General features: G+C 43.9%; 1 protein-coding gene across 1 annotated transcript in view; it reads right to left on the reverse strand.

The window, feature by feature from the left end:
* AHDC1 (AT-hook DNA binding motif containing 1) overlaps positions 1 to 15,785 on the reverse strand; it is a 75,456-nt gene that overhangs the window by 44,187 nt on the left and 15,484 nt on the right. The window lies entirely within an intron of this gene.

Consider the following 15,785-nt stretch of genomic DNA (forward strand, 5'->3'; position numbering starts at 1 on the left):
TTTATGCACTGTGCACTTCGCCCACTAATAAGTGGTAGAAAATTAGTCTAGACAGTCTTAAAGTCCTCAGATTTTCAGACAGCATTAGCCACTTTGGAAAATGTGGTTGTAGATGGTCTTGGCTAGGTTTGCACTGTTGAAACCTTAGACAGTATTCGGTTATCTAACCCACAATGCCACATCTTAAACCTGCCAAACTCCCCGGCCATTTTCTAATAGAGCTCCATACCATTGTCAAGCAAGTTACAGATAGTGTCAAAGTGTGTCCTTAAACAGTTAATAAATGTGCCAGACCTCTGGTGCATTTTCTACGGTAAATGTACCCCAAAATGTTATCCTAACTAGAGATGAGCGAACAGTGTTCTATCGAACACATGTTCGATCGGATATCAGGGTGTTCGCCATGTTCGAATCGAATCGAACACCGCGTGGTAAAGTGCGCCAAAATTCGATTCCCCTCCCACCTTCCCTGGCGCCTTTTTTGCACCAATAACAGCGCAGGGGAGGTGGGACAGGAACTACGACACTGGGGGCATTGAAAAAAATTGGAAAAAGTCATTGGCTGCCGAAATCAGGTGACCTCCATTTTAGACGAATAGTGGATTTCAAATCCGGGTCATATGAGAATGTGAACTTTGTGACTATGAGACAGGGATAGCTGTACAGGCAGGGATAGCTAGGGATAACCTTTATTTAGGGGGGAATGTTATTAAAAATAACTTTTTGGGGCTCTATCGGGTGTGTAATTGTGATTTTTGTGAGATAAACTTTTTCCCATAGGGATGCATTGGCCAGCGCTGATTGGCCGAATTCCGTACTCTGGCCAATCAGTGCTGGCCAATGCATTCTATTAGCTTGATGAAGCAGAGTGTGCACAAGGGTTCAAGCGCACCCTCGGCTCTGATGTAGGAGAGCCGAGGGTGCACTTGAACCCTTGTGCACCCTCAGCTCTGCTACATCAGAGCCGAGGGTGCGCTTGAACCCTTGTGCACACTCTGCTTCATCAAGCTAATAGAATGCATTGGCCAGCGCTGATTGGCCAATGTATTCTATTAGCCTGATGAAGTAGAGCTGAATGTGTGTGCTAAGCACACACATTCAGCTCTACTTCATCGGGCTAATAGAATGCATTGGCCAGCGCTGATTGGCCAGAGTACGGAACTCGACCAATCAGCGCTGGCTCTGCTGGAGGAGGCGGAGTCTAAGATCGCTCCACACCAGTCTCCATTCAGGTCCGACCTTAGACTCCGCCTCCTCCGGCAGAGCCAGCGCTGATTGGCCGAAGGCTGGCCAATGCATTCCTATGCGAATGCAGAGACTTAGCAGTGCTGAGTCAGTTTTGCTCAACTACACATCTGATGCACACTCGGCACTGCTACATCAGATGTAGCAATCTGATGTAGCAGAGCCGAGGGTGCACTAGAACCCCTGTGCAAACTCAGTTCACGCTAATAGAATGCATTGGCCAGCGCTGATTGGCCAATGCATTCTATTAGCCCGATGAAGTAGAGCTGAATGTGTGTGCTAAGCACACACATTCAGCACTGCTTCATCACGCCAATACAATGCATTAGCCAGTGCTGATTGGCCAGAGTACGGAATTCGGCCAATCAGCGCTGGCTCTGCTGGAGGAGGCGGAGTCTAAGATCGCTCCACACCAGTCTCCATTCAGGTCCGACCTTAGACTCCGCCTCCTCCAGCAGAGCCAGCGCTGATTGGCCGAATTCCGTACTCTGGCCAATCAGCACTGGCTAATGCATTGTATTGGCTTGATGAAGCAGTGCTGAATGTGTGTGCTTAGCACACACATTCAGCTCTACTTCATCGGGCTAATAGAATGCATTGGCCAGCGCTGATTGGCCGAATTCCGTACTCTGGCCAATCAGCACTGGCTAATGCATTGTATTGGCTTGATGAAGCAGTGCTGAATGTGTGTGCTTAGCACACACATTCAGCTCTACTTCATCGGGCTAATAGAATGCATTGGCCAATCAGCGCTGGCCAATGCATTCTATTAGCGTGAACTGAGTTTGCACAGGGGTTCTAGTGCACCCTCGGCTCTGCTACATCAGATTGCTACATCTGATGTAGCAGTGCCGAGTGTGCATCAGATGTGTAGTTGAGCAAAACTGACTCAGCACTGCTAAGTCTGCATTCGCATAGGAATGCATTGGCCAGCCTTCAGCCAATCAGCGCTGGCTCTGCCGGAGGAGGCGGAGTCTAAGGTCGGACCTGAATGGAGACTGGTGTGGAGCGATCTTAGACTCCGCCTCCTCCAGCAGAGCCAGCGCTGATTGGCCGAATTCCGTACTCTGGCCAATCAGCACTGGCTAATGCATTGTATTGGCTTGATGAAGCAGTGTTGAATGTGTGTGCTTAGCACACACATTCAGCTCTACTTCATCGGGCTAATAGAATGCATTGGCCAGCGCTGATTGGCCGAATTCCGTACTCTGGCCAATCAGCACTGGCTAATGCATTGTATTGGCTTGATGAAGCAGTGCTGAATGTGTGTGCTTAGCACACACATTCAGCTCTACTTCATCGGGCTAATAGAATGCATTGGCCAATCAGCGCTGGCCAATGCATTCTATTAGCGTGAACTGAGTTTGCACAGGGGTTCTAGTGCACCCTCGGCTCTGCTACATCAGATTGCTACATCTGATGTAGCAGTGCCGAGTGTGCATCAGATGTGTAGTTGAGCAAAACTGACTCAGCACTGCTAAGTCTGCATTCGCATAGGAATGCATTGGCCAGCCTTCGGCCAATCAGCGCTGGCTCTGCCGGAGGAGGCGGAGTCTAAGGTCGGACCTGAATGGAGACTGGTGTGGAGCGATCTTAGACTCCGCCTCCTCCAGCAGAGCCAGCGCTGATTGGCCGAATTCCGTACTCTGGCCAATCAGCACTGGCTAATGCATTGTATTGGCTTGATGAAGCAGTGTTGAATGTGTGTGCTTAGCACACACATTCAGCTCTACTTCATCGGGCTAATAGAATGCATTGGCCAGCGCTGATTGGCCGAATTCCGTACTCTGGCCAATCAGCACTGGCTAATGCATTGTATTGGCTTGATGAAGCAGTGCTGAATGTGTGTACTTAGCACACACATTCAGCTCTACTTCATCGGGCTAATAGAATGCATTGGCCAATCAGCGCTGGCCAATGCATTCTATTAGCGTGAACTGAGTTTGCACAGGGGTTCTAGTGCACCCTCGGCTCTGCTACATCAGATTGCTACATCTGATGTAGCAGTGCCGAGTGTGCATCAGATGTGTAGTTGAGCAAAACTGACTCAGCACTGCTAAGTCTGCATTCGCATAGGAATGCATTGGCCAGCCTTCGGCCAATCAGCGCTGGCTCTGCCGGAGGAGGCGGAGTCTAAGGTCGGACCTGAATGGAGACTGGTGTGGAGCGATCTTAGACTCCGCCTCCTCCAGCAGAGCCAGCGCTGATTGGCCGAATTCCGTACTCTGGCCAATCAGCACTGGCTAATGCATTGTATTGGCTTGATGAAGCAGTGCTGAATGTGTGTGCTTAGCACACACATTCAGCTCTACTTCATCGGGCTAATAGAATGCATTGGCCAGCGCTGATTGGCCGAATTCCGTACTCTGGCCAATCAGCACTGGCTAATGCATTGTATTGGCTTGATGAAGCAGTGCTGAATGTGTGTGCTTAGCACACACATTCAGCTCTACTTCATCGGGCTAATAGAATGCATTGGCCAATCAGCGCTGGCCAATGCATTCTATTAGCGTGAACTGAGTTTGCACAGGGGTTCTAGTGCACCCTCGGCTCTGCTACATCAGATTGCTACATCTGATGTAGCAGTGCCGAGTGTGCATCAGATGTGTAGTTGAGCAAAACTGACTCAGCACTGCTAAGTCTGCATTCGCATAGGAATGCATTGGCCAGCCTTCGGCCAATCAGCGCTGGCTCTGCCGGAGGAGGCGGAGTCTAAGGTCGGACCTGAATGGAGACTGGTGTGGAGCTATCTTAGACTCCGCCTCCTCCAGCAGAGCCAGCGCTGATTGGTCGAGTTCCGTACTCTGGCCAATCAGCACTGGCCAATGCATTTCTATGGGGAAAAGTTAGCTTGCGAAAATCGCAAACTGACAGGGATTTCCATGAAATAAAGTGACTTTTATGCCCCCAGACATGCTTCCCCTGCTGTCCCAGTGTCATTCCAGGGTGTTGGTATCATTTCCTGGGGTGTCATAGTGGACTTGGTGACCCTCCAGACACGAATTTGGGTTTCCCCCTTAACGAGTTTATGTTCCCCATAGACTATAATGGGGTTCGAAACCCATTCGAACACTCGAACAGTGAGCGGCTGTTCGAATCGAATTTCGAACCTCGAACATTTTAGTGTTCGCTCATCTCTAATCCTAACCTCTTGTAATGAGCATTGCCATAAACCCTGAAAAATAAAAGGTTCATTTTCAGAAGCAGAATCTCACAAGGAGTAAACTAGGAGTCCAAATGCAGGGTTTTAATCTGTAGTGTCAGATTTGATATCACAACAAGCCAGAAATCACAGATCACGTGATCTATCCTAACATTTTCAAATTTGTATCTCTCTAAAAACGGGTGCAAATCTCACCAGGAAAAAAGTAATATTCCAGTCATCAACATATTCACCCATGAGAATAGGGAAGTTAGTTTTGGGAAAGAGTAACAATCTCAATCCATTCCTTGGCAATAAGTACTGTCTACAAATCTGCATGGAGGCAACAAATGGACAACTAAAGATCAAATTCAATGGGATAACATGATATGCCATGCAAAAAATGGGTGAGGCATGGAGGAAGGAGAGTATCCTAAAATAAATGGCCATTAATTGTAAATCAAGGAAATGTGTTCCGAGTAATTGCTATTTTGATATAAATCATATTGCCCAGTCCAAGGTTATTTTCAAACAGATGTGGCACATGTCATGGCACGGTCATGTCACAAGAACCTCCACCCAAACACAAAGTAAAACTGGCTCTTGGAATGATAACACACATTTGCAACTATTTCCGCGCTGCTAGAGATGCTTCAATGTAAAAAGTAAGGTTGGGCCATTAAACGAAAAATATCAAAAAGTCAGTATGTCACCCAGCCCTAGTAAAATGTATGTAATGTCATGACACCACCCCACTGGGTATCAAGTACACTGCTTTATGCCTGGTGAGGATAATCTCTTGACATAGCTGGTCTGGTATTGTGATCAGGTAAACTCGACTCAGTCACAGTATACAAACACATATGAAGCCAAATCCGTGGACAGAGTTGTGTTATAAAGAGTAATATGTATTAAATACTAATGGACGCAGCAGGCTTCAAGCATTAAACCTGTCTGGTGAGAGCAGAGGCCTTGTCTCTATTTGCAACCAAATTTTAGTTTCATTTTCTACACTAACACTGAATACTGCAACACCAAGGGTAAACCATAAGATTAGGCAAATCAAGGAAACAGCAGGTATCACCAAGATCACCTAACTCCAATCTGTGGCATGTGGGAGGGGCATAACAGCCAGACTGAAAGGTTTTTAGCCACCTATGGCGGGATGACTGTGCAATGCCCTCCTGTTTATCAAAGTGCCAGTTGGGACAGCATCCTTGAACCTGGAGACCTTGTTTTATCACTCCAGCAGATTACTATGTGCTCAGGCAGAGATGTCCACACTGTTTAATGTTAGGAGTCCGGGCAAGAGGCAAACCTGTGTATGAATGGGTCATGTGACAGGAAGAATGACATGTACAACTGAAATTGTACACCACATTACAAAGCCCAGGGTGGCAAACCATGTTGACAGAAAAATAAATAAATACAGCCCCAGCAACCCAATAGTTGTCACTATGGCAGGACAGTATACTTGGATACGGCAGTAAAGTATTCCTAAGTATGCCATAAATAACAACTGAGGTGCCCACCATGAGGACTATTACCATACCCTTATTAAAGCATCCACATCCAGTCAGAAAATAACAGTAGCCATGCTCTTGTGCTCCCTTTGTTTAATGCTATGCCAGTTATGGAAACAACCAAGCATGCTTGGCATGTTAACATACGATAGTCACTAATGCATTCTGGACATACATTGGCTTAGAAGTAACTATCCATACATCCATAGTTGTGGAAGAGTCACCTTGCGCTCCGAGATGTCATGTCACACATTGCATATCACGCCATAACATTTCCTAAAGAACTGTAAAGTATTACAGTACCTGCCCTCACATAAGACTATAGTGGACAATACAGGGACCAAGGGTCCACAAACAGGGAATCCACGCTCTCTGGTGATGGAAGTACAACATTGTCCAGAGAGTTTCTAACTAAAAAGACTCTTTATTGAGAGAACAACAAAGCGGAATGGCACGACCCGTTTCGGGCTCCAACAAAGCCCTTTAACAAATACCATCGGGCCAGACGCAAATGTATGCATACTGAATCAATGCAGATCACATGCACACTTACAGCAATTCAATTACATATTTTTAGTGAATTCAAGAAGCTTTACTGCTTCTGTCTGGCCATTTATGAAGGCGCTGAAGCAGATGGAGTTGGTGGTGTTCCCTATCTACTCTACAGCACCCATTACTAAGGTAGCTTCTCACCAAACAAGAATACCCTTCTCCATTCCTTATTTTCCTTCTAATCTAGCTACAACTCCATTCTCACTTCTATGAACTAGTTTACATAAGAAGATCTCAGAAGCTTCATCCTTTATAAAAGAAAACAAAATGAACATGTGAATTGCTACCACCACTTAAGACTATCCTTAGGTGAGGCTGAGATGGGAGCTTCTGTTTCACATGCATTAAAAGGGCATTACAACTATTTTTATTAAAGATATGTTCACACTACCATTTTTATTGTCTTGTTGCAGTCTCACTACCGTTATGCATGAAGGCAATGAACATTCACTGTAGCTGAGTAACATGGAGCTCCCTTTGTCTGTTCCCATTCCGTAAAGTTTGTTTTCTTTTGTAATGGTACCAAAAGTCCTGTATGAACCCGCTGCTTATGTCAGAAAAATAAAATCGATGGAAGAAAGCGGTGTCATGTTTTTGTTGTTTTTTTTACATTGGGGTGAATGCCGATGGACACCCAATGGAGGAGGCTCCATCTGCATCTGTCAATCAATGTCAGTTGCTCCCATCCTGTTATTTAATGTCCGTTGCTTTCATCCCTTACAGGATGGGAGCAACTGACCGACTGACAGATGCAGATGGAGCCTCCTCCATTGGGTGTCCATCGGTATTCACCCCAATGTAAAAATACAGGACAGTTCTTCCATCACTTTTACTTTTCTGACAGAAGCAGCAGCGGATCATTGAAGACTTTTGCTACCATTACAAAAATAAACAAACATAGCAGAAAACAGAATTCATGTAGAGTCAATGGGAACAGACAAAGGGAGCTCTATGTTATTCTGCTACAGTTAATGTCCACTGTTCTCATACTTAACGGTGGCGTGAACCTACCCTTATACTCAACTTCTCCTGCAGCGGCAGCTCCATAATAGGGTTGATCTAATATTGATAGGGAAAAGTCAATTAAGTCCAGAAAAAATATACATTTTCACGTTTTCAATTAATTTCTCTATCAGTCCCCCATGATAACTTCAAAGTTGACATGTTCATATAAAGAATACACTGAAGACTAGCAATCTACAAAAATAACAAGTTTGCTGTGGACGCCGCCAGGTGCTACAGGTAGTAAAACAATGCAAAATATCCCACTAAAAACAACACTAATGAATTTGATGGCTAGCTTACCAACTTTTTGTCCATCACAGGTCAAATAGCTACAAAGTGTAGACTGAAGTATTGATTTTTTTCCTCTCCGGTAAGTAATAACAGTTAATAGTTTTCCAAGGACAAATATCAGTACATGTTAAGTGATAAGGCAAATGACATGAAATGTATGCTTTAAAGTCCCACCCAATTCCTGTAATATAATCAGTAGTATACATACAAAATATCCTAGAAACACATTATAAAGTACTAAACGACACCACTATAGAAAATGTTTAGAATGGAGTTTTACTCATGACTTTACAGTTAGGTTCTGTAATAAATGTATATTCCTGGTAAACAAAATGAAATATAATAAACAAAAGTACGGTAGATTGGCAGACCAGATCACATCTAGAGCAGTGGTCAGTGCTGACAATATGAATATATTACATATACATTTCTATATGTCTTATTGGCCAGTCCGCTGATCATTATGCAGCTAGGGGTTAAGTTGGTGGTGGGGGGTTACTCTGAATTCCTTCCCAGCTGCAGGCCTGCCTGAGCCTCCCCCTCCTATCAGCACACACCTGGCAGGACACAGCTAGGCTTCACAATGCAGCTCTCAGCTCACAGGAGCAGCATTGTGTGGGACCTGACATGGGAAGGAGGAGGGGGAGAAAGAAGACACAGAGGGACCTGTGTCAGATCCACTGACAACCAATACAGCCTACAAAGAGAAATAGAGGATCTGCCTGTGTGAAGAAACATCAGATTTGTTAGCTCCTCTAGACAGCGCTGCCACTGCTCACCTGTATGTATAGTTTGGTGGAAAATATCTGTCCAAGCTCACAGGAAACATACTTGGAAAAACCCAGAACAGACATTCGCCCTTAGATCAACTATACATTATATGAAAAAAACACATATCTACATATATACATCTCATGTTGACCAAGTGAGCAGCGCTCAGGAAGTGGCGAGGAGGTCTCTGTATAAGGACAAGGTATTCTTCCAGAAATGACTGCAGCACAGAGAGTGCACTTACAAAGCTTTCTTATTCCTTCCCTTCCTGGCACTATTTACAGGGTGGGAATTCCAAATAAACACTTCCTCCCTGTAGACTCTGCCCCAAGGGGGGACAAAAAGCCACATGGTAACCATCTGCTTAACTGCATACTTACTTGTACTCAGCAACTATACTCACAAGCCAGGGACGCGATTTAGCATCTCATACTGACACTGCTATACTTTTTATGCATTTACATAGAGCAATATAAGTAAAAATTAATTCAAGGAACTTGAGGAGTAGACATGACACAGAGGTGACAGTGCCGGATAAGGTGGTTCAAGGCACAACACAGGCAATGAAGTTTAAAAGGAAAAAGGGGAGGATGCAGAGGAGGAGGAAGACAGCTGAAAAAGGAAAGGGGTGGCAGAGTACGCACAACCAGGATGGTCGGAGGTGGTTTAGAAAGCAATAATGTCCATATGATTTGGCGCAAGCAAAAGGAGTCAACGACCAGGAAATGTATATTAGAAAAAACAAAACATTAAATATATAATCAAAAACACACACAAGACAAGAGAGCTAGAGACTGGAAGAAAAAAAATGTATCAGAGCAGGCACTGGAGAGAAAAGCTGAGTGCAATGAAATCAAAATGAGAAAAGTGCAGAGAGAGCACAAAAAGGAAAAGAGCAAGAAAAGCAAAATGAAGCGAGGGAGACAGCAGAGGGGAGAGGACAGAGCAAAATGAAGGAAAGGGGTGGGAGTGAGGGGAAAAAGTGCAGACGCCACAGAGTGGAAACGAAAGGAAAGGGAGGAAGGAAAAAAGCTTCAGAGAAAGAAGCCAAGGAGTGTGAACAGCAGAAATGAGACAGAGGGGAGAGAGCTGGCGATGCAAGCAGAGAGAATGAGCGTGAAAAGGATGCAAGAAAAAAATAGCTCAGCAAAGGTGTGGGAGACATGGCCAGAAAGAGAGAAGAGGAGGAGGAGGGGGTGGAAAAGTAGGGGAGATCAGGAAGCACACAAGTCAGGAAAGTGGGAGCCAGACTGCATACTGGTGGGGTACCGATTAGTAAGAGGCAGAGATATAGGAAAAAAGAATCAAGCTGTAAGGGATGCATTAAAAAGGCAGAAGCAAGGGAGGGAGGGAGACACAGAAAGAGGAGTTAGAGAGGCAGCAGTTAGCAGCAGGCAGGGGACCTGGCAGTGCCAGCCCTCAGCATGTAACACAGAGCACAGATGGGGGGAGAGAGAGAGGAGAGGAGAGAGGAATAGCATGTTGTTCAATCTCCTTTCAGCGTCCAAATCCTACTCCCCCCCTCCTCCTCCTCTCCTCACTCTCTCGCTCCCTCTCTCCCCGGCTGCAGGGCTGGAATTTTCCACTGGTTTTTTGCACATCCCTCAGCCTCCAGGAATGCGGCTGGCTACTTCTCCCTCCATGCACAACCAGGGGAGAGGAGGCCAGGACACCAGCGGCTGTAGGGGGGTGGAGGAGAGGAGGTGGTAGGACACAGCTGGCCAGCCCCCTAGAAGGGAGGCTCTGACTGTGCAACACATGTGCTCTCCTCAACCAACCCCCCAGAAATAGCCTCATCGCATGCAGGCACAAATGGCTTGGGACCTGAGCAACATAGTTAACTTACACAGCAATGACATTTTACAATATTATACAGAGCGCGTTACAATAACAGAAATCGCCGAATTGGGCCCTATTGATAGTATAGAAATGCTGGACTCACATCATGTGTATACTGACATACATACATGGGCAGCACAAGCAAGGATTTTCTATGTTCTCCCGGTGTTTTTGCATGGGTTCCCTCCGGGTACTCCGGTTTCCTCCCACACGCCAAAGACATACTGGTAGGGTATTTAGATTATGAGCTTTATATGGGACAGTGCAGACAATCTCTCTGTAAAGTGCTGTGGAATATGATGGTGCTATACAAGTAAGCATAATAAACATCAGAAATAGACCACAGTATTATGTATATAACGATAAACTTATCTGAATAAGGGGGCATTCACACTTGCGCCCATGTCTGCCTGCTGGGTCTCCATCCTATTCCCCAGAGATAATGTATAGGGGACGGCTTCCCGGCAGTCAGTTTTAAAACCCATTCATTTAAATGGTTTTTAAAAGCAAACCGCCACTGTCCATATGCAGCCTCTCCGCAGAGAATTTTTTTTTTTTTGCATGGACACATAGTCCTGCATATCCAACTGTGTCCTGCTCAAAAAAAGAAATGGATTCCCCGCGGAGAGGCTGCATATGGACACCAGCGGTTTGCTTTTAAAAACGATGATTGGGTTTTAAAACTGACCGCCGGGAAGCCGCCCCCTATGCAGTTTCTCTAGGGAACAGGACGGAGACTCGGTGGGCAGACACGGGCGCCATTGTAAACACCCCTTAACAGAATAAACTCACCATGGGCACCAAATATACATCTAGGTGGCACTGGGCCAAATAACCATATATGCATCCACATGGTTTAGGTCACCCTGATGACATCATACCTAAGCGAACATTCCATTTGCCATCAGTAGGACCAAATGTACGCACTTAAAGTGCACCTCCATTTATTAAGCAACTTGTCATAAATGCATGTGAATAGAAGAAACTTTACAATATATCTTAGGGAAATCTGCTTCCTTTTTTACTTATTAGCCTGTTTTTCAGCCCGTTTACGTAAAAACAAAGCTGTATCCAGTCCGCGTACACTCACACACAAGGAGATCTATGGAGGGAGGAGGGGGGAGAAAGCAGTTGATTTATTACTGAAATATTGCAAAGTTTCTCAAATTTGACTATATTAATTTATGTAACTTTTATAATTTGAAGTTTTAACAAGATCCCATGGACTATGTCACAAGGATGCCCCTCTACTTGTGTGCATATATTGTTCACACATTGCGCAGGTTGGGTACAGACACACACACACTGGTGAAACCTACTTCAATCTACCTCGCTTTACTTATGAGAATTCTGTGTTCCTACTACTATAAGATGGTGCACTGTGAGAACTTCTATATAAGTACCACAGCACTAAGCTGTTGGGTCACATGTTTGACAGCAGAGGAAAGACAAAGTGTCAGTTTCCAAAGGCGACAAACAGAATTTTAAAGGAAGTATGGATGCAAATGGAGAATACATGAAATGAAACTGTATAGCAAAGTATCTGCAAAGTCAGTGAACTTAAACAGAACCTGCAGCTCTCCTGACAGCTATATCAGTAAATCTCTGTATTGTTCATGTAATGATTCCGGGGCACCTTTCTATGGAATATTACGTCATACTATTCCTCTATCACTCCTCCTCCTTTGCTTTTCCCCAATTAGACATGAAAAGGACATTCTCAAGACACAGAGGTTAATGGGTACCTGTGGTTACATTCTTTGTATGCACAAGGAGCAATCTCTGGCGATTACACAAAATAAAAGCACAAAATTATGTGTAAAAAGAGAGAGACGCTGCAACAAGTGTCACAAGATAAGGCTTACTGTCTGCACACGCTCCGTGCAGCATCTCTACACATACGGCCCTCTTTCTAATTGTAAATCAGAAAAACTGCTTATTGGGTTGCAGATTTTTTTATTTTTTTTTTGCGGTGATTATTTGAGCCAAAATCAAGGGGTGGCTACAAAAGGAATGGGAAATATAAAAGTATGCTCTTATACTTCTCTCTTCTGCTTAATCCACCCCGGCTTTGACAAAAAAAAAAAAAAAAAAAGATTCTCTGCAACGTGGAGCCTTAGCCTGAAACTGAATGTATATGGAAGTCCAGAACCTCACCCTAACACCCCATTTAACCTAGTGGACGCCCTATTTCGGCACTGGACAAAACAGAGCCAAAAAAATAGCCATGTGGATAAGCCCTACTACAGGCTGCTAAGGTATATACAGATATCTGGATGCATTACATAGAGTTGAATGGTTAACATGTATACGGCATCCATTACAAGAAAAAGTATTGGTTTTGTTCATTGCAGCTAACCAGAGTGTAGCGTCTTTTCAACCACAGCAGTGCTAAAGATTATAGAAGTGATCCAATCGGTTCCTAAAGACAACACTTAAAAGGAGGCCCATTGCTCTAAAATTTACAGAAAATGTATCCATGCAGGAGGAAAATAATAATAGCGCATTTGTTTTCCATTGCTTCCACAATACCTTACACTGGATTCTTAATATTATAGTGCACGCTCAACATGTTTTCTAGGCTGTGTTCACACTTGCACTGTGTGACCGTTCAGGGATTCTGTCCCCAATTCCGCTTGAAAAATGTGGAGAGAAAAGTCCTGCAGGCAGGACTTTTGTAGATGCATTTTTGGGGAGGAAATCAGAGCAGACCCTATTACAGTCAATGGTGTCAGAGTGGTTTCACAGGTTAAGCAGACCCGATGAGCGGAAACCCCAGCTCAGGTTTGAACCTAACATAAGCTTGTGTATGTTGTATCTATAATTCAGGCACAGACAAAGCATTGTCGAGTTTGGGAATTATTCACATGCAGCAGATTTGGTGCAGGAATTTCTGAGCTTATCCAATTAATCTGAATGAGACTTGCTGAAATTACTACAAATGGTGTAGAAATAAACCTATTATGTATAAACTGAATTTTTAATTGGCGTACACTTTTTATATCTAATCTATTACATGTGAACAATAAATTTGCAGTATCCTAATGTTTGGACGATTTTACCAAGCATACTGGTCAGACAGCTAATTTGCTGTCATTTTCTATGAAAGGGGTATTCCAGTAACAAAACAATCTCTGATGCAAAGGACAAGCAGTCACTGGCTGATCAACAGGGGTTCAACAGCTGGGACCTTTACTTATAAGATGGCTGTGAATTGCAGCAGGTCAGAAATGTGTGCTAGTGCTCTATAATTTTCAGGTGTAAGATGGAACAATAGGCAGGTGTATGAATGCAAAGGAAAACGTTAATGTGTTACTAATAGTGGGTTAACCTCTGTTTATCTAGCACCAAATTGTTCAGTTCAGAACATAGCATGTTTACTTACACACATCTGCTCTCAGCCGGGTGGAGTATGCAATCGAACTTCCCAACCACAGCGGATGACCTACTACATCTATATCTCCTCATCTTCATTTCTATGGGAGGATACAGTTATTTTCTGGTTTAACTAGTGCTGATCAGCAAGTCATGACACTAAACTCTTCTATATGGTAAAGCTTAAAAAAAAAACAACAAAAAAACAAAACAAAAAAAACAACAATTAATGAAACTAAATGCAGACGGTAGCACAAATGCGCCCTATTTTCACTAATAGGGTCACCCATTTACAATTTATTGTAAGGATTGGTGCACAAAAATTATATTTCTTACATTATAGAGAATGTTAGGCGGACTGATTATTTTTTTTTTTTTTAACTGACAATGGATTTAAAACTGAAAGCCAAATGGCTTCTACTTCCTGGTTACCCTCGACAAGGGAGCAACCGTTCAGCCAACTGCTGGTCATAATGGTGACCCCTATCTCCTGTGTTTTGAGTGAGACTAGATCAGTCAAGTGAGTAATAAATCCTACTAAATATTATAAATGTGAAAGTTTGTGAGTTTGGATGTTTGTGAGTTTGGATGTTTGTTCCTCGGTCACGCAAAACCAGCTGAACAGATTTGCATGAAATTTGCCACATACATAGATAGGAACCCCGATTAAAACATAGGCTACTTTTTATCCCAGTAAATGACGTCACTACACGACCGCAGTGAAGGAATTTAGGTTCACACAACACTAAAGGACCTGTGATGATGTCATCACAGGTCCTTGAGCCATTCTCAGATCGGATCATGCTAGGCAGTGGGCAGAGCTACACGCTATTTTATGGGTGGAGCTATATAGGATGAACCTGGACAGTGTGAAAGCTGAAGAAAATGGAGTCTCATAGAAGATCAGGCTGTGTGTGGGCAAGAGGACTATATCGGGTGTAGAGTTTCAGTGAGTACTACAGGGAATGTGTTGTTCTGCCTCTGATGGGGGAGAACACATTTCAGCAACATCCGTTCAGCCCTTTGTAACACAGAAGCTTCTCAGACAGTCACATAACAAAACCCCTGTAATCACAATTACCCGATGTAGCAGAGTTTAGGCAGTGCTGTAGCACACCTCTATAGGCTCTCCATATGCAAACATGTACTAACAGCTGGGTAACCTATGCATATGCAACGATGTAGCAGAACCGAGACGCGGGAGCAGGCTGATCAAACTGTGGCAAGTTTCTGCAACATCCGTTCAGCCGTTTCCAACACAGAAGCTGCTCAGACACTGACATAAGAACACCCCTCTAATCCAAATGGCCAGATGTAGCAGAGCTTAGGCAGCGCTGTAGCACAGCTGAGTACGCTCTCCATATGCAGAGATGTACATACAACTGAGTATGCTGCGCATATGCAGCAATGTAGCAGAGCCGACATGCGGGAGCAGGTGGATTATCCACAACAGCAGTTGGCTAAATATAAGCGGCTCAGCGCCAACACCGACCTGCAAAGTCACGGGCAGATGCAGATTTATATTTTTTCACCAGAACCTCTTTAAAGCTATTTTATTTCAGTTTATCAAAACTGATTGTTTATGACTCAACAAACTGATCCATGTAAGCTGGCCTTAACCAGTGGAATATTTCTAATGAAAAAGACTATTGGCATCAAATGAATTACAATTTCCCACCTTACCCCACATCCTAAAGGGTTTTTCCAACCCCAAATCATTTTTTCATACTGACGTCCTATCCACATTCCCTATTCCCTTGAAGCACCACTATGCAGTGGAAGGAGCAGATACATTCATCTTACTACTTGTATAGTAGCACTGCAGAGGAAGATTTCACTATGTGAAAGTGTCCTCAACCAGGAAAAAAAAAAAGATGTAAAGACTTGACCTTTTTATACCCGTTTATTTAACTTTTTTTTCCAACTATTTATTTAACTGCTAACTAGTGGATTCAACAACAAGAATTTACTGTGTATGGTAACACCACCAACTAAAGATAATAGAAAAGTATATATAAGCAGGTTAGATGCATGTTGGTAAA

This window comes from Leptodactylus fuscus, chromosome 2 (assembly GCF_031893055.1).
Source record: "Leptodactylus fuscus isolate aLepFus1 chromosome 2, aLepFus1.hap2, whole genome shotgun sequence".
NCBI classification, from domain to species: Eukaryota; Metazoa; Chordata; class Amphibia; order Anura; family Leptodactylidae; genus Leptodactylus; species Leptodactylus fuscus.